The sequence below is a fragment of the Cygnus olor genome, chromosome 3, assembly GCF_009769625.2.
Source record: "Cygnus olor isolate bCygOlo1 chromosome 3, bCygOlo1.pri.v2, whole genome shotgun sequence".
Lineage (NCBI taxonomy): Eukaryota > Metazoa > Chordata > Aves > Anseriformes > Anatidae > Cygnus > Cygnus olor.
The window spans coordinates 76,513,960-76,532,506 of NC_049171.1; positions in this window are offsets into that span (position 1 = coordinate 76,513,960).

Here is an 18,547-nt window from a genome sequence, read left to right on the forward strand (position 1 = left end):
GAGTCTGTCACATATCTTGCAAATTCAGTCCTCTTTCTTTTCTTCTTTCAAGGAAGGAAGGAAGAGAGAAAGAAAGAGGGAAAGAGAGAAAGAGAGAGAGAAAGAAAAGAAATAAAAGAAAAATAGGAAGGAAGGAAGGGAGGGAGGGAGGGAGGGAGGAAATATTTGAAAGAAACATTTGAAAAGATCATCTTCTGTCAATGGGGGCATGAGCACATGCTGCAGTGACATCTTTGACAGATTACCTGCAAGGTCCATCAGCAATCCTGTTCCTTCCCAGCCACCAGTGCATCACCCAGCCCAACATCAGTCCTGAGAGGATGGATGAACTGAGGAGACATGCAGAAGGGGTGGAGGCTGCTCCTCTGTCCACAGGGCAGAGATTTGTCAGACAGCACAGGAACCCAGCAGACCCCATGCAGAAAGGTCCCACAAGCAGCCTGTGACCTTGTATGCTTGCGTGGGTGCAGGAAGGCCTGTGTCCTCTTGCCTTGCAGAGGAACAACCACCTCCTGTTTTACAGATCCTGCCACTGCTGCGTAGAAAGGGTCTGCTTCTTAAGTGCAAGTTTATTCTTGGCTTGTAGAGTTGGATAACGCGATTATTACTTCTATATATGCTATGTATTAAAATATTTTCCTATTATCATTTTAAAACTACCATTCCGGAGGACATTCTTCTGCTTTCTTGTCCTTACAAGTGTGATCACTTGTCAATAGTGACCCCAGGCAAAACTACAATGCCAAAAAAAAAAAAAAAAGAAAAAACAATAAAACACTTCACTGGGTGCCTTTGCAAACCAGTTGGGAAGGGAGTGTCACCAGACAGCCTGTGTAAGGGTCTGGCTGTTTGTTACTCCACCTATCTTCTCTGAGTTCCCCCAGTAAGGACCAAGTTTTATCTTGTTTGTACAGAGATGTGATGTGTAAAGGAGACACTCCATGTTGGTATTAAGTTTTGGTCTGTTCAGAATCTGCCCCAATACATCCATTTTTTCCTCTCTGTGTGTGCATGTACGTGTATCCCTGTTTGAATCCTTTCAGCAGGCATTTCTCACTACACCCAGAGTGGATGACTACAGACATTCTTCTCCCATGACTGTTACGTAGTAATTTATGCAGCTCTCTGGTGTAGTATTTTTTTTAGGACTGTAGCCTTTCCCCATCCTTTTATGTCCCATTACAAAGGGGAATAAAGGTTCACTGGCTGGATTTCCAAAAGGGTGGACAAATTTATTACTGCTAATAATATTTTCAGCTACAAAATTAAATCAACTGAACTGCCAAAGCTTCTGACTGAGGTAGGAGGATCCCACATTTGGGACTATTCTTTTGCTCTGTGTAACACATCAGCAGTCCCTGTTCAGAGCTCAGATCCCTCTGGCCATGAAGCTGAGAGGGGGGAGCAGGATGATGGCTCAGCAGGTTGGCTCCTGGCTGGCGCTCAGTGCTCCTCTCCCACCTGAGAACCTACCTAGAAGGATGCGGAGATAAGGAGGGCAAGGTGAGGGGGAGATACCAGTGTGGGAGAAGCAAAACTCCATTCCCTGGACACCATGAGCAATCGTTCCTGGTGGGGCTTGGGCTGTCTGAAAGGAAAACCAGCTGTGTTGGCTCAGGGTGCAAACTGGCTGATGCTCAGGGCAGAAAGGATTTCCAGAGCAACGTGCAGCTGTGGTGTCACAGCATGTCATTGTCTTTCTTTGTCCTGCGTGTTTTTGTTTACTTCCCCTGAACTACTGGCAACTGCTGACACATGAGGGAGGTTTTCTGCAGTGTCAACGATGGTTCAAGCTCCATTCCCCACTCCATCCCCATCACTGACACCTGTCCTCAGGCTGCAGCTCACCACCTCTCAAGCCTCCTCTCTCCCCATCTCCTCACAATACTCACTGGTTTTAGCGGGGGGACATCAAAGGTCATAGCCAGACAGACACCCCCCAAACACTTCGAGCAGCACAACAGAAGGGCTGGCGAGGTGCGGCACAACAGCAGAAATGAACCTTCTGTGATGGGGCAGAGCCAAGGGATTGCCTGATGTTGGCTTCATACTGGAGGAAAACTTCACATGTAGCAACAGCTGAAGTGAGAAATTCTGGTCTTCTCTACCACAGTGTGAGCACAGGATCTGTCCACGAGCCTCAGAAATGCCCTTTGTAAGGGCATCTTTCACTGAAAGTCATTTCTGGCAATGTGTGTGCACTTTTTTTTGCCATACCACTGGCTCTGGCAAGATTTTAACCTTACAGAATGTATTTTAATAAGTGGCATTCATTGGCCTTTTTTTTTTTCTCCTCTCAGTTTCACTGCTTTGCATATTACTTTTAAATATTTTTTTAAACTGTGCTTGTTGTGTAAGTACATGAGAGTTTTAGGCAAAACTTTTGCAATGTTATGTAGCATCTGGTGGCCCGTTAGAATTAACCTTCAGTAATGTGAGGGGTTATTGTTAATATAGGGTATTATTAGTATGTTCAAATGGAAGGCACCCAGTGATGATTCATCACTTAAGTAAAAAATAAGCTTTAAGCCACTGTGAGATCCAGAATTGTCTTTCTTTCCTCCTTCCCAGAGTGCAAAAGTATTTAAAACCAGCTATAGATCAAGTTTACAATGGGAACGCTATAGTCTTCTTGTGCTCCTGGATGGAGATAGGAGTCAGGCTAAATCCAGAGTATCAGTAGCTATTTTGGATGAATTCCAACTTGTGCACATCTTGAGAATGTGTCTGTTAGAGATGGGCAATGCTCATGGCTTCATCATAGACATTTGCTATTAATATTAATCTGTTTCTGCTTATGACTCAGAGCACTTTCTTGCCAGAACACATTGAAAACCCCAAAGGCAGTAACAATGAGTGTATTTATTATGTTAGCAGTAAAGCTGGGGGGGGGGGGGGGGGTGGTAGTGCTGGTAATCTTCTTTTACAAATTAAAGTTATGGCTATTCATTTTATTGTTTGTCTCACCACATTACCTTGCTGCAGTCTCCACTGAGCTTCATGCTGAGAGAGAGCCCTTGCCCTTAGGAGCCTGCCCAGCACAGCCAGGCACCAGGCACTGCCGGAGGAGACACACAAAGCCCCTGGGGAGTCAGAAGGGGTGGGAGAGGCAGAGCAGGAGCCCCCAGGTCAGCCCAGGAGCTCACAGACTACGCACACATGTCCCACAGGCTGCTTCAAAGGGCAGGAAAGGGATGGAGCCTCCTACTCCACCTATAAGCCTCATCTTCCTCCCTGGGGAACATCTCCCTCCATTACTTGTTAGAGAGAATTCCAGATCTGTCTCAGTAGTGAGCATAAAGGAAAAATGAAAATAAACTATTGGACATCAACAAGTAATGTCTTCTTCATTTCTGGCCACTCCTCATCTGAAAGGAGCAGGATCTCTCAAGCAAGCTGGAAACATGTGCAAGGAGTTACAGATGTCAGGAGAAGCAGAGGAAACTCATTTCTAGCTTTCAGCATCAAAGTGGATTCCCTGAGACTCCATTTCCCATTCTTCTGAGAAAAGATTTGCTTTAATCCCCCCAAGGGCCAGGTCACAGCATGGCTACCTGCAGGAAGAGAGCTACTGGATGTTGAGCTCTAACAGGATTTCTATAGAGGTACTGTTTTCCCCAAAAGAGTCCCAAAGAACTGTTTCTTCCTGAGTGTCCTGAAATAAGAATTCTGCCCCCAAACCGATGCAACAAAAGCTGTCTTCTGTGCCTTCCTTTTCATTTACTTTCAACTCGGTGCCTTTAGAGGCCTGGCATTTTGACACCCCCTTCAAGCCTTCTGTGGTGTCAGATAGTGCCTTGGGGGAATTTCTTCGGTTCAACCAGTTTTCAGAACTTCTAAAATTAAAAATAAATATGCTAGAAATAAAAATGAGGAGGTCCAAACAAATGCCAAAATACAGCACAGAATCATTAACATATTGACTGAAATATAAGCAAACAAAGCAAATAGATGTGTCTTACTGCCATGAGTGGCTGGTTGGTTACACAACCTCCAAAACAAGGACTGGGCTAAGGATTCCAGTGTTTGTTCCTCTGAGTCATAAGTGTGTCAGACTCCCTGGAAAAGGCCAGCCAAAGGAGATCACTCTCTATCTTCCCTTCTGTTTCATTCCATTGGCCATAAACAATTCCCGTACATGCTCTTAAGTGGTACGAAATAACAGGAATTGGATCTGGTTCACAGGGAGCATACCAGTGTCCCATAATCCTCAACGCTGTCTCCTTCCTCTCAAGTTCATTTTCTCAGCATGGCTGTTTTGCTGTGTTTTGTTTCTATTTATATGACTTTTTTTTCCCCTTAAATCAGTTGTTGCATTGATCCAGATATTTGGTAAACATAAGTTAGAAGTCTCAGACACCGAAATAAACACAAAACAAATTATGGATATTTTACTGGTCTTCCAGATTTAAAAAAAAAAAAAAAAAAAAAAAGTCCTCTTCAATACAGAATTACAGAATCTGTAAATGCCTCTTGTCCGCATCTCTTAGATGACTGATGAGGCTTTCCAGAGGGTACCAGTAAGGGCTAGGCTGTACTGGATGGCTGTCATCCCTGCAGTTAAGTTTTACATGCATCAGACTTATGGCTGCTGGGACACAGAGCACCTGGTTCCCAAGCTGTAGCTAGTAGGTCACCGTGTATTCGCCACAAAATTGCTGAAAATTGTTTGATCACAAAGATCAGCTGAACCTCTTCTTAATTCCAAAATTTAACTATATTTGACACTAGTTCTTACACTGTAAATTTCATTATGCTACAAAATACCCATGTGCATGACTTACTTGCTTAGTTATCAGCCTCTTTTTAACTGGAAATGTATAAGATGAGGGTAGAGTGGGTAAAAAGATCTAATAACATTTGTTTTGTGAAAGTGTCTGTCTTTTCTGCTTAAAAAACTTGCCTGCTGAAAATTTCTCACTGGTCTTAGCCACTCATCAAGCTTGGTCTAAGCTCTCTGTCTGGTGTACTTTAAGTGTTGGGAGAGACAAAAAGAAACCAGGCACCAGTACCTGGTGGGGGACACTCAGCTGGAAAGCAGCTCTGCAGTTGTCCCGGTGGACACCAAGTAGAACATGAGTCAGCAATGTGCCCTTGTTACTCAATGGTCTAAAATGTATTTCTGTGTGCCTTTGGCAAAGAACCACCAGCGGGTTGAGAGAGATGATCCTTCCCCTCTAGTTAGCATTGGTGAGGCTGCACCTGGAGTACTGTGTCCAGTTACAGGTCCCCCAGTACAAGAAAGATATGGACATGCTAGAAAGAGTCCAAAGGAGGCCCACAAAGATGATTAAGGTACTGGAGCACCTCTCCTATTAGGAGAGGCTGGGAGAGCTGAGACTGTTCAGCCTGGAAAAGAAGAGGCTCAGAGGAGATCTTACCAATCTGTACCTGAAATCTGTACCTTAGCAATCAATACCTGAAAGGAGAGTGCAAAGAGGATGGAGCCAGGCTCTTTTCAGTAGTGCCTGGTACCAGGAGAAGAGGCAATGGGTACAAACGGGAGCACAAGAGGTTCCGTCTAACATCACGAAGAACTTCGTTACTACGCAGATGAATGAGCACTGGCACAGGTTGCCCAGAGAGGTTGTGGAGCCTCCTCCTTGAAGATCTTCAAAAGTTGCCTGGACATATTCCTGGGCAGCCTGCTTTTTGTGGACCTACTTTGGTTGGACCAGATGGGCTCCAGAGGTCTCTGCCAACCTCAACTATTCTGTGATTCTGTGACTCATTATGTGAGGTTGGAACTGCAAGGTCAATTGCATCCATTTCATACCTTCCTTGGAGGCATTCCATGGCTGAGATGTCTGTGGCTTTTGTGACTCAGTGGAATAAATCTTTAAATAACTCCCTTAAGAGTAGAGGCTCTCGCTGTATTTCTGTACAGCAAGTAATGCAGCATGTGAACAGGTAACAGCACTGTTCAGTGTCCTAAGGATTTCCTTTCATTGCTTAGTTTTTATTAATCCTCCTCCAACTGCAGCAACATCTGCTACACTTGCAACATACTTCTTCCCTTCCTACTGTGAATCTCAAAAAAAAAAAAAAAAAAGTAATAATAATGGGGTAGAAGTCACACAGCAAGGACATACACATCTGTCTGCCCCATATACATAATTCCCAAATTTAGAGGCAACTCCTGACTGCGGGGATTTTTGTTCCATGGGGTCAGCTCCACTTCCACTTTCATGAAGCTTTCCTAGAGGAGCAAAGTTATCACCAGAAAATTCCATTGAATTTCTTTTTATTGAAGGTTATGCAGAGCCAGAGCTCTGTCAGGCATGCCTCTGCTGCTGATGAGAGGGGAGAATAGGGATGGCACATAGCTATAGGCTTCACAGCAACAGACCCTAGGCATCAGAATCTGGACTAGAAATAATTCTTGTTTTCTAGCAAGAGTTCCAGGGACAGATAAGCAAGCTGAATTGATCAGCTGAATTGTTTCCTTTTTTTTTTTCCTGTTCTCACAGCCTTTATCACACACAGGTATACAATGAGAGTAGAGATTATCTCTGATACTTGATGGGATTTCCAAGCTGAAGGCCCACAAAGTATATTATATTTGGCAGGCAGCATTTTTTTCCTGCTTAAAAGAAGACAGATACAAATCCTGGACTTCCAATTATTGTAAGGGAGAATCAATGTACTGCATAGCTGGGGGTTGGTCAAGATCCACCCACCTCGAGTTCTGAGTAGCCTTCAAGTGGGCTTTCCCTCCACATTGACTGGAAAGAAGCAACATCATAAATCACTCATGAAGTTTTATTCTCACAATATTTCTGACCCATTTATGCAAACTGTAGTCATCTGGATAGCTCAAATGTAGGTCAGTTGAGCATCCAAATTTCCACCTTCCAATCATGGAGTCTTGCCCCACCATACTGTCATCCAACAATGCTACTTCCATAATTGGAGTAAATTACCTACACTATAATGGAGGTATTTGAATTCAGAGATGTAAAAATCAGGTTTCAAGTGGAAACAATAAGGAAGTTTTCACTCTAGGAAATATGCAGATTAAAATTGTCCTTCCTTGAACAAGCTTTCTGGAAAAATGAAAGGTTTACAACTGGTTTGAATCTTCTCAACATTTTGTTTCTTAAAGTATCTATTTTATTTATAAAGAATAAAACATTTTAAATTTATTTTGCAGTAAACTCTAGATGCAGTATGCAATTACGATGGAATTAAGCAGTACAGAAGAGATGTGTGCTGTGCCCATTTTAAAAATGCAAAAAGATGGAAATTAAAAAATGGTAACATTTCTTAACATGGAGAATTTGGATGATTAGCAAAATGGGACCAGTACATCACCACAGTTAACAGAAGATGCTAAACCTCTGTGAACCAGCTTGATCTTCAAATATTTTCTTTAGTTGCAAAGCAGTCTCAGAATACAGAATAAAAACATTCATCCCAAATGAAATAAAAAGGCAAATATGAACAACATAGTCCCCTTCAGACTGCCCCAACCTGTTAATCAATATGTAGCACCCAAAGAGTCTTGTGCACTTCTCAAGGTCTTTGGCATGTTTCCTCTTCCATCAGGTGCTCTTACATCACCCAAGGTCGAAGGAGAATTTCAAGAGTTTCAAGAGGCAGAAACTTCCAGCTTTGTCATTTTCCTGGAAAACACAAACTGCTATTTGCACTTCCGCCTAAGATGAACAAACAAAAGAAATTGAATCCTACATCAGACTGAAAACAATCCATGATTTCTGCTTGAATTTCTTTAGCCACATCTGCTTTGTGTCTTGCTGATCTTATGAAGTCTTTTTGATTTCGAGTGTGTGGCAGATGTCCAGGATGCCTTTCATCCCAGAACCTGCAACTGTGTGCTCTGAAAGATCATCCAGCAGTTCAAGGAAAAGCACAAACATGGCCCTCCAGGATTCTCCTTGCAGAAGTTACAGCTGGATGTTCCTGGTGATATGATTTCTCAGAGAGACAGTGGTATCTGAGAAATAAGCCAAAGTTTAGATATTTCATGAATCATTTTTTTAAAAAGGACCAAATGAAATTTTGAAAACAAAGAGAATGGTAAGTCTTTCCTGATTTCTCCTTAGCCACAGGTCACAGAGAACATGAAGATTCTCTCTTTTGACATTGCATTGAAATATTACATTCTGGCCTGCAAATAGGAGATTTGGGGTAGAGGGAAAGGAGGGTCTGTCCCCCCAAACCTACCAGAAGTGAAGTTGGGATTCCCCATTCTTTCTTCCAGCTCTTACAAAGTCAAAGAAAACAGGTGTAGGGAGGGCATTGTGACCCAACAAGTGTAAAGATGTAAACACCCAAAGGTTCTGAACTGTGAAATATATTCCAGCTTGTTTATGGTCTGGAAACTAAACACTTTTTGCTGCAGTAGTCCTCAGCATCTGGTTGTTGGATTAGAGCTGGACAGCTGGAAGCCTACTGTTAAAAAAAAAAAAAAAAAAAAAAAAAAAAAAAAAAAAAAAAAAGTGCTATCTAGAACACAGTGATAAACAAAAGGGCTTGTAATAAATGTCTGAGTAGCCAAAAGGTCAAGAGGGAAATACAAGAATAACAGGAAAAGATAAAAATGTTAACTCAGTAATTTACTCTGCTAAGTCAGATAGGAAAGTTTGAACAATACACTTGTGTTATTCCTTGCTATAGAACACATCTTAAGTGAATGAAGAGGTGAGTGTTCAGCTTTAGGCAGCACAATGTTGACAAGAAAAAATCCTTTTTAACTGTGAGAAAAAAGTAAAACTTTTCTACAGAGAGTTCCTCCTGAGGAATTCTAAAGAATTGGTGGCAATGTACTGTACATCTGCCTTCCCTAAGGGCTGGGTTCATCATGACTAGCTTTGGGTCTCAAAAATATAGGCATCCAATCTAAGGTAGCTATCTGCATATATTCCATAGACAATGGAGAGTGCTAGAGATCTTCCCAGAATAGTTCATTTCACTGGTCTTAGCCACCTCTCCAAAAAAAAAAAAAAAACTTCACAAGATGATTTTGACAGCCATAAGCATCACAGGTGCTCAACATCTATTTGAACCTGTTGGAATGTTTAATATTCCTGAGGCCGTAAATGGGCTCCCAGCACACCCCTGTGAGAAGGCTGGAGGGAAATAGCTGAGTACTTGCTGCAGTGTGAGCTTGGAGTCTAAGAAAACAATTATAACAGACAACCAGGTCTGTATATAAGCATTTGCAGTGCTTTACTGCAAGCCTGAACAGCATTTCTTGTACAAAGTAACCTTGTGGCTTTCTACACAAACTGTTCATGTCATCTGTGTCATCTCCACAAAAGAGCTAAAAGTGCTAACCACCAGTCTCTTCCAATACAACATACATGCAAGTGATGCTAGATAAAACAGGCTGGTGGGAAAATTTAGAATAAGTTCAGGAATTTCCCTTGCCAACAACAGAGTAAATAAATGAGGGGGAATTCCTTCTCCCCTTATGGCAGGAAGAAAGAAAAAAAAATAAAGAGAAAAAAAATGTAGATGGTGTACCTTGGGATTCTGAAATGTTTATAGAAATTCCATAAAAACCTTTTTGAAAACATAAACGAGGGCAATCACAGCAAGTCAATATATCTCCTGATATCAGCATATCCTCTGAGCAATCAGTAGGAAAGGATCACAGATGGAGGGAACTAAGGAGGTTTTGATCAAAGACAACAAAGAGCCAGGAAAAAAACAGAAGACAGGATTCTCCCAGAGAATGACCAGTGGATTTTGCTAGTATCTCACAATAAAAAAAATGGTAATTGTTCTGTTTGCTAGTCTGCAACCTAAGAAAATTACCAGGCTGTTTTCAATAAACAGAGTTCAGAATATAAATCTTTTCACTGAGGACTTCCAACCTCATTTCCTTGTGTACTGGGGAGAGAATGGCTCTCAGTATTGGATAACAGCTCTCATTAATGGGTAAATTTCCTTACCAGGTTATATTCTATACAAATCTTCCCCAGATCTCAAGGAAGACAAAAAAAGAAAGGAACTGAACAAAGTTGGAGGAAAAGGAAAGGAGGAAACAAACCAGAAGAAGCACAGTTTATTTATTTATTTTAGATTTGTGGATTTGTTTGGCTTTTTCAAATGGATGACAAGCTCATAAAAAGGCATTGCAAGAAAACTAAACCAGCACAAACACATCAACCTCATTGAAATATATAAAAGCGAGGGCACATTGCAGCAACTGCACCATTTTAAATATGTTTCTATATTTGAAAAGTTCACTCCAATTATTTCAGTTTATAAACTGCAGAAGCATCCAGTACACTATAATCAGCTTTATTCACTTATGGAAAAATCCTTTGGAATGTAATAAGAGTGAAGCTCAAATGGTCCAATAGAAATTACTGCATCCAACATTTATATCCCTTCTATACAATTCTATGAATTGATTTTTAAATTCTGTAGGAAGACTGTCACTCTATTAAAGTCTATCAGATTTTTTCCATAAGAGCTACGTGCAAAAGTGCTTATAGCAAATATTCCCATGTTCTCCTGCAGGAAAAAAAATGTAAAAAATAAAAAATAAAACCCCTCCAGCAAAACCTGTGACCTTCTAGATATCCATTTGTTAATACACAATAGATCGATACTAGAGAAGAGAGATCTTTTGGGTTTTTTTGGACTTAATGGTATTTGGAAAGAGACCCCCTGCAATCCATCCAACAAGGCTCAGTGATGTGAGAAAGGAGACCACTAACACATCAGTGCTGTCTAATATTGGAAGAGAGACCCCCCTTTTGCACTGAATTAGTGCCTGGAAAATCTGCTCCCCTTATGCTTTTCCATGTGATTTGTTGGAGCTCACTCTTGCTCTATTGCTGGGAAGGCCAGGACATATCCCCTGGCAGTTTTTAAAACTTTTATAAACTGGAAAGTATTTTGCTGGCTTGAACTTTGCTTGCCTAGAATCTATGAAAGATGCTGCTGTTATTGTTGGGGTGTTAGTTGAGTTAAATCATGTTATTCATTACTGTTCAATGGGATGGTTTGATTTACTTTTAAAGCTGTTTTATTTACCTCAGGATGTCAATTAATTCAATTCTCAATTGCTTATTTATGTTTCCACAATTTTTTCACTCATGTGTGCAGGAGCTTGGGGGGGGGGGGGGGGGGGGGGGGGGGGGGGGGGGGGGGGGGGGGGGGGGGGGGGGGGGGGGGGGGGGGGGGTGGGGGGGGGGGAAGGGGAAAAAATGTATTATTCCAGCTTGGTTTCCAGTTTTTAATTTTAGTCTAGGTGAGAAGGCCAATCTACAGTGATTCAAATACCTGCCAGGTGGGAGAGAGATGGGTGTTCTGGTGCCAAGCAAGAGGCTCTTTCCTAAGCTGTCCTAATTAACAGATGCATTTCAGCAACCTTGAATCGAGGAAGCTGTGTATGGGATCCTTGACGTTCCGGTGAAACAGAACCATGTTTTTGTGATAAAATTTGTATGTATGAAATGTTAATCCAATGGTACATAAAAGTACTCATTCTAACATGGTGAGCTGGGCCTCCCTGAACACTCACTGGCTGAAATATTGACTTGAAATCCTGGGAATGTGTGTGTGTGTGTCTGTGTGTCTGTAAGAGTGTGTGTGTGCAGAGACGGGGAGGAGGCGGCGTTCTTAATTCTCCTTCGTTTACATAAAAACACTTGTAAAAGATCTGAAAATGGGTATGAAGTTGAGATCTTAAAGTCATTTACCATTCAGTGCACTCAAAAATTGGCCAACAAGTCATTCGCTTACTTCCTTGGCTCCTTGCCTATGAAATTCAATGTGGAAGGATTTATACAAAGAGTTTGATGGAAATGGGAGGCCAAGTCAAGACTATATTCCTGTGTTGCTGAGGAAATATGTCTTTAGTAAGTGAATGTACTTTTTAGTGTGCCTGGAATGGAGTTTTAAGCAATAGCTTTAAGCCGGTGATTTGTATACTTTGAACTCTCTAATGGAAATAATACCAACCATTGGTTTGGGTAAGACTAAATCCTGGAATGGCTTTGTCCCATTGGTCCATCTTCTATCAAAGAAAAGTTATCTCATCTGAAAGCAATCACATTTGAAAACCATTTGGGAGAACAAGTAAGTCTCCTTAAATCAAACTCAAGTTTCCCGAAAGCCGTTAAATAGAACAACAACAGTTTGTGTTTCTACTTATTTGCCTACTTGTTGCTATTATAAATGCGCCATTTAGCTGACCATGTTATGAAATGCCATGGCTAGATCCTACTGTAGGTGTAATATGGACTTCAAGTTAGAAATTACTGACACATTTATCTGTCCATAATTAATTAACTAACACATCAGCTAAGGAAGGGTCATTTGGACGTCACCACACCATTGCTCAGAAGAGAAGGTGGGTGCAACGCCGAGCACCTCTGGCCCATGTCAGATCTGCTAGCAAACCCCTCCAATCTGCTTGTGAACTACCGCATGTTCTTTTTCCACCTCTTCAAAGCATCCAGCTTTGAAGCATCCATATCATTCCTAAGGCTCTGTGCTGATGAAGAACTCTCCTGCTGTGCTCCACCAGTGGTTGTCTGACACAAGGGCACGATATGTGCTCGGTATCAGTGGCAGCACAGCACCTCAGGAAAGATGCACATGGGACAACCTTTTGGAAAGGTCATTTTAATTTTGTCAAAAAGGGAGTGCTTGGAAAGCCACAGCTTGCACAAAAGAGATTTCTACTGTATTCTTCAAATGGTGCATTTCAAAAAGGTCTGGACCTCTGTTACATGATCCCGATCTCTGGCCTCATAAAAGCTTAGAAAAGGTAGAGTGAATAACGGCAAAATATTTTCTGGCCTGGTTTGAAAAAGCCCAGATGAGTGCCAATGTATTTGGAATGGAGCTTGACAACTTTTTTTATTTATTTTTTCTCATCAAAGTAAGCATATGTGCTCATTTCTGTGTACAGCACATGGATAGCAAGCAGGGCATGGGTAGATGGGTAAAATACTGAGATGTCTGTACAGACAGAAGGGACTCATTGAATTAGCTGGCTTTCTGTGGATGTAAACAGACCCTGCTAAGCAACGTAAAATAACCAATGAGCCATAGTTCACTGAGAATCTCTGGCAAAATGGCATTACCTCTGGCTTCATTTTTTGTTATGATATTGTATTGAATAAACAAATTTATGAACTTTAAAATCATACCTTTGCCCCAAGCAGAAATTAACACTGCCTCTTCTGTGTGGGGCTTTGCTGCCTCATGATACCACAGTGCTCCCTCATTCTTTACCCCTATCTAAAATCAAAACCAACGTTACCTAAAGTTCCTGCACAACTTTCTAACAAGCTTGGAAGGAAGCAAGGAGAACACAATTCAGCATTGACCCAGAATATGTCAGAGTGCAGCAGCTGCTTGTTACCCTTGCTTGAGAGGGAGGAACAGAGTTGACCTGGAACTGCTCCTTCAGGAATGACAGTCTGACTTACTGGTAGAGCATATTCCGTTACGATGCTGCCTGCATGCTCATTGAAAGTAAAATTATCTGTGTTTCAAAGTAGGCATATTTATTTTTGCATAGAAAACTGCACAGTCTGCAGCACTCCTTGACTGAAGCACATGGGCTCAGGCAGACCACCCGCACACTCTCTGCTGTACATCACTCTACAGGATGGAAGTAAAGCCTTGATGAGGTCTGAAGTTATTGATCCACTTCTCAGACAGCAATCATTTTGTGGAAATGACTAGATTCTCAGCCAAAAAAGGGTAAATACTGAGTAACAGAACAAATTCCTCTAGGATTAGTTTCATTTTTCACAGAAACTAAAACCAGCACCAAATACCTACTATTTAACAATTCTTTAAAATAACCCTATCATTAGGAAGTGGTAAATACAGTCCGGTTCTCAGTGTTTATTCCCATTTCTGACCAAAATGTCCCTTTGGGCATGCTGTACAGAGAACAAAAACTAGGAAGTGCCTGTAAAATGTTTACAACAAGAGAAAAAAGTGCCAGCTAACACTAAGCAAAGCTTTAACAATAACAGTGCTACATGAAAATTTTGTAAGTGGCTTTAAAAATCGGTTTGTGATTGTTTTGTTTTGTTTTGTTTTCTGTTGTCAAGAAAGCTGTAAAAATGCAGTTTACTTTTTCAGATATCCAACATAAGAAGAGTGTAAGGCAAATGGTATTAGTATCTCACCTGCACTAGAAAGAAAGTATAGATACTACGAGTACAGATCTAGAATCCCACAGTAATCCAATTAAAAGCCAGTATGAGGGCTATTAATAATTTCCATCCTCCCGTAAAGAATACTGATCAACAAACGACTCCAAAATATGTGATATCAGCATATGCTCTACATGTGGCATCATGGATTACAGTAACCAGTTTGGAAATTTTCTCAGCAAAAAGGAACATGTTTCACAGCAAGTCCAAAACACGCACTTGAACAGTCAAGGATGCTTTCCACTAAGACAAAACCCAGGAACAAGGCTCCACAGCAAGGCTGCAGCCTCCCAAGTCCTCGGTGCACTTACTTTCAGATATTTGTACAACCTCCTCTGAAAGGCTTCAAAATATGAGCATCCAAAACACGTACCTTTCCTAACTTCCCCTGAGGTTCTGCATCCCCCTCTTCTGAATTCACCCATCCAATTAACCTCCACCACCAGGATGAGAACAGATTCCTCTAGTACTGTTCTTTTCAGTACCACCTCCCAAATTCAATTAAAATTGCTTGTCCAAGTGGAAAACCCAGATCCACAATTTCCCCATGAGTCTAAATTAGCTGTCAGGCACAACTTTGGCATGTGATTCTCTGCTCAAAAGAAACTGTATAGCATTGATTCAAGAATTATCCAACACTCAATAAATCTTCTACTGCTTGATTTATCTTTAAGAATGAATTGAGTCTAGTCATGATTTATGGGGCAATTGACTGCCAACTGCAAAATACCCCTCCCAAGGGCAACACCATCTAGGTCTCTACTATACTCAAGCAAACTTTTTGGATGTCTGCATTTCTACCTGACTCCTGCAATTCTGTCAGTTTAAGAAATGATCATCTGCAGACCTAATTCAGACATTCAGACCTGCCAAAGGAGGTCCTCTGATTTTTGTTTTTGTTTTTGTTTTTGTTTATGTTTTCTATGCTCGCCTTCTGCAAAGTTGTAGAAGATGTCAGTGGCCTTGTAACTTTTCCTGAATAACAAAAATATTAAAATGTATGCAGGTGTCTCACAATTTCATTGCCTTACTTATCTGCTGTGCTGGTTACTTCCCCAGATGTGGAGTTCAGAACTGGTTACAAAAGTCATTAACATCCAGTCCTGGTCTTCTCAAATATAACCGTACGCTGTTAATGAAAACCAACAGCTGGACAACCAAGGACATGGGAGCAAACATAAGGCTTCTTGCCTCAAACCTTGCTCATAATCTACCTCTTTTACGATATTTAGAATAATGAAAAAAGTAAGAGGTCATTGTTTTAAGATTTTTCCAGCATCCTTCTTCACTCCTCTGAGTGAAGCAATATGGCCAAGCATCTTCCCAAAGCTACAAGGCTACATAGGATTTATAGGCAGCATGGGAGGTGAGTAATTCAGGTGCCATAGCTCTGTTGTGGAGGAGGTCCTTTTCTCCTGCTCCTGCCACTTGACTCACCCCGTTTTGACAAAAGGCACTTGGTTGAGTGACTTCATGAGATGAAGAATCTGCCACTTCTCTTAGTAGTTTTCCTCATGCAGTGTTAAAAAATGAGCGGTAACAGATACTTGTGACATTTTCTTGCATGGATTAAAGAAACATTTGGTACTTTCTTTGCCCTGGACATGAAAGTATTCAAATAAAGCAGTCAAGTTCCATTTCTTTTTGATAATGTAAACAGTTGAAGTTTAAATACCTCATTATGAATCATTTCTTAATGTCTTCAAACTTTTTTGGTGCTCTTTTTGACATTCTCTCTCAAATTTCTCATTTTTCTTGATGACTAGTTGACAGCATCATTTACTATTTAATGTCTAACATGTTCAAAGCGAAATCACTCTGACTTCTATCACTCTGCCACTGTTCTATAGGTCCTCATCTATGTCCTAGTATCACTTGCAAGGTAATCATCATGCTTTTTTACTGCAGGTTAACAATGACCCTTTTTTCCAGCTGCTGTTTTCTCACTGACTGCCAATTTTACTCCATTGGTAAATTCTATCTACTGTAGTTTTAATTTTTCCTGATTCATGTTATGAATGCATCGATGCATTGGATGTCAGCTCTCCAATAGCTCATTGTGAGCACCAGTTTGAAATAATGCATTTGATAATGATTCTCCAATGACAAGTTTCATTGTGTTTTTTGAGATTCATCTCACACAATCTTTAGTCCATTTAACATGTACTGCTACTGTATACTGCTAATTTCAATACTATGCCACAGTACACAAACTGCTTTACAAAGCCTTAACACACTCCATTACTCAGCTCTTTTGCATCAGTTGCTAGAAAACTCATCAAGGAATTACCTAACTTTTGTTTAACAATTTCCATGCATTATGCACACTGTCATGATTCAAAGCCCCATTCCTTAACTATCATTTGATTTCTGTGTTAATTTATCTGCTATTTTACCCATGAATCATTCAGGTTAAGTATTTTTCATCTGAATACAGCATATTACTCTTAAATATTGGCAGAACTTTAGTGCTCTTAAATTCTCTGAAATGTCCTCAGCTTTCAAAGAGATCAAATTTAAAATGAGTATCAGGAGACCGAAGATATTCTTGGTTTTAGGATTTCTGGACGCAAGTTATCTTTACTTTTAATTGACGTCTTGAGTTTGCCACTGTGTGGTGTTTTTGAGCCAGAAATCTTTTTTTCTTTTTTTCTTTTTTTCTTTTTTTGTTTTTTTTTCCCTCAAGGAGGAATTAAACCTTGTAGTCATCTCAAACCTCTTTTCCAAACCACTCAAATCTAAAACTACCCTCCCGCCCAACACTTCTTTCATTCCATGAGGAAGCTGTATGTAGGATGCAATGATGTTAATCCCTCAGAAAGGGATTCTGAGTGTTCTGTCATTTTTGTGATATTAAGGACACATTTGTCTGTTCAAAGTTAGCTTTCAGATGCAAAAGCTTTAGGATGGAAAAGTTTCTTTTTTATTTTTTGCACTCTTAACATTGAAGCTCTTTTTGCATGAGCATTACTGCAACTCTTCATCTTTGCACACCTGATTTTTATATTAAATGCACGGTGTGCCTATTGAAGATCTTGTGTTTGTTCTGGTCAAGCTGGGCTTGCTGAGGACTTTATAGGAAGGAGGATCAGTTCTTTCTGGGTCTGAAATTCATATGTATGTCTAACACTGATAGGAAACAATGGCTTTGTTCCCAAGGCCCCAGCCAAATTCTTTAGTTATGTTTTCCCTTATTATTTTTAAATGTAACAATAGGATTTCCTGGAAGTGTTTAAGGCCAGGTTGGATGAGGCTTTGAGCAACCTGGTCTAGAGGAAGGTGGCAGGGGGGGTTGGAACTAGATGGTCTTCTTCAGGTCCCTTCCAACCAAAACCATTCTATGACAAGATTTTAAATAACATTAATTCTATGCCTTCATCACAAATGTAAATCCATTAAAAGTCCTTCTTGTTAAGGCAAATGTAAAATTTCAACTGACTATCAGCATGGGGAAGAACTCAGCAAAGATGCCCAAAACAGGAGAAATTTACAAAGAGAAGGGAATCATCTTAAAAGTGCATGACAGGGAAACCCACTAACCAAGAGCAACTGTATCCCTGTAAGGAAACTACAAGCTGTTCAAGGGGCATACAAGAGCATGGATGCTGAGGTTGCTGAGCTATAAAGATGTCATCTCTGGAAGCACCTCAAACATTGTGGGAAAGAAACCACAAGGACAAAGTAATAATCATGACAAAAATGTGATAAATAATGGGGAGAAATTTCTCCACAATGTAAACTGCCATATTTCAGAACATCCTGGCAAAGCACAGCACTGAAGGGTGGCAATTACCACAGTAAAAGAAAAACATACCATGTGGATCCCTGAAGCCTTTTTCCCTTGAGCAGCTCCATTTGACTCTGGGATGGTCCCAATCAGCCTTGCAGAAAACTGATGCCAACTTCTTTCAGCCAAAAAATGATTGTCTTCAAAGCATATGAAAGTCTGTATAGCTAACATTGGCTTCGCCAAAGGCTTACAAAGCCATCAACTTTAAATAAGTACCGGTCAGTGCAGGTCTGCTTAGTTTCATCTATTGGCCAAATGTAAGCCTAACTTGCTCTTAAAACTGGCTTTACAAAAAAAAAAAAAACATCTTGTAAGACGTATGGCCTCAGAGACCCTCCGCCACATGTGTATGTCGCTTTATTCTTTGTGAAACACCAGCATTTCTCTGCCTTCACTGATACTTCAGTCCCTCTTTGGTCCACTTGAATTCATGCTCTCAGCTCCCACTCCCCTTCTCTTCCAGCCCTCAGGCAGAATTGCCCTTTTGTCTAAAAAATCAGCATCTGGAAACTCATGTGGATAGCACCTCCAACCCCCGTGTTACTTTTGGTATCACTGAATACCTGCTGAGCCTGTGCCAGGATCAAGGCTCTGG